The following is a 1,731-nucleotide window of genomic DNA, read 5'->3' as shown; positions in this document are numbered from 1 at the left end:
TGTGTGTGTGTGTGTGTGTGCGTGCTTGCGTGCTTGCGTGTGTGATGATGATGATGATGATGAAGATAAAGATTATGTAAAACATAATCTTATTATTTTGCCTAAATGATAGTACAGAATGACGAAGTCATGTTTTAATCGTGGACACTTAGGAATACAATCATAGCTTCAGATCACAAAAAAACACCCAAAAAAACTGCAATAGACAGACAGCTCAATCAAAGAGCATAGGCTGGTGAAAATTCGCTTGAAATGGGGAAAAAGCTTGAGCTTCTATATTACGTCTTCAGTTTCAGTTTTCGTAAGAGTTTTATGGCACTTGCAACACAATAAGGTCATGTATAAGTGCCGAACATTAGAAGTGTTACAAGGGAATAACAAACACAACAAAGAAGGAAGGTAGATAAAGACAATAGATTTTTGACAGGAAAGAAGAAGCAAACCACACCAGAGCACCGGCCAACCACCCATATAAAATTACGTCTTCGCGTTGGCATGTACAAAGTCACATTTGAAGAGAAAATCACCTTACACTGTCACTGTTACTAGAGGCCAAGTAATGACCACCATTGATTTATTTATAGAGGCACCAGCCATCCATGTCCAGGTGCTATTTTAGCTAGGCCAAGTAATATGCTTGTGTATTTAACATCCTCAGGAAAAAGCGATCTGCGGATCTCATACGACCCTCAGACATAAAGGTTTTACAATGCTAACCGAATTATTATCAATTCAGTACTTTGTATTTGAATTTTAATGCAGGTGTTTTACACCTCGTAGCATCAAGTTATATCATTTAGGAGGCGGGCTTCCGTCCCTGCTTGTCAGGGCCAACCCGAAGTGAGAGGGATACAATATCCCAGCAGAAAGACCGATATACATGGGAATAGATCTCGGGTCTTTTACGTAGCACCTAAGCCGCTACACTACAGATACGGTTTAGTACTCACAAAAAGCGGTTGGACTATAATGAAAACAATAGTCAAAAGCAACAATAACAAAAACAACAACAAACATGGCAAGAAAAGCGTTAAAGTTTTTAGTAGAGGTTTTACGGCATTAAGACCGAACGAAAAAGTAAAACCCTTGGATGATAGCCAACAACAACAACAACATCAACAACAACAACAACAACACCCATTGCACGAAAAAAAAAAAACCCAACAACAACTCAACCCAAATAACAAGAACTACAACAACAACAATAAAAAATAAAAAAACTAACCAAAACAAAACAAAAAATTGCCGAAACCAATGAATCGCTTCACCACCGAGCCCAGCACTTTGGAAACGTCGGAAAGAACCACTATTACATTCTATAAAACAGGTATGGTTGGTAACTTGGTACTTTTCGACTCAACATCCTATAATAGACGCAGAGAAGAACTCCCACCACTGCTTGAAGCGGCCAGCGAGGTAGGCAAACACGAGAGAGAGAGAGAGAGAGAGAGAGAGAGAGAGAGAGAGAGAGAGAGAGAGAGAGAGAGAGAGAATAAGAGAATAAGACAAAGAGAGAGAAAGAGAGAGAGAGAATGAGACAAAGAGAGAGAAAAAGAGAGCGAGAGAGATAGAGACAAAGAGAGAGAGAAAGAGAGAGAGCGAAACAGATAGACTGACAGACAGACAAAAGACAAACAGGCAGAGAAGGGGAGAGAGAGAGAGAGAGAAAGAGAGAGAGAGAGAGAGAGAGAGAGAGAGAGAGACAGAGAGAGACAGAGAGAGACAGAGACG

The sequence above is a fragment of the Aplysia californica genome, unplaced genomic scaffold, assembly GCF_000002075.1.
Source record: "Aplysia californica isolate F4 #8 unplaced genomic scaffold, AplCal3.0 scaffold00120, whole genome shotgun sequence".
In the NCBI taxonomy this organism is placed as follows: Eukaryota; Metazoa; Mollusca; class Gastropoda; order Aplysiida; family Aplysiidae; genus Aplysia; species Aplysia californica.
The sequence above is the reverse complement of the archived record's forward strand: the minus strand, read 5'-3'. Positions refer to the sequence as shown.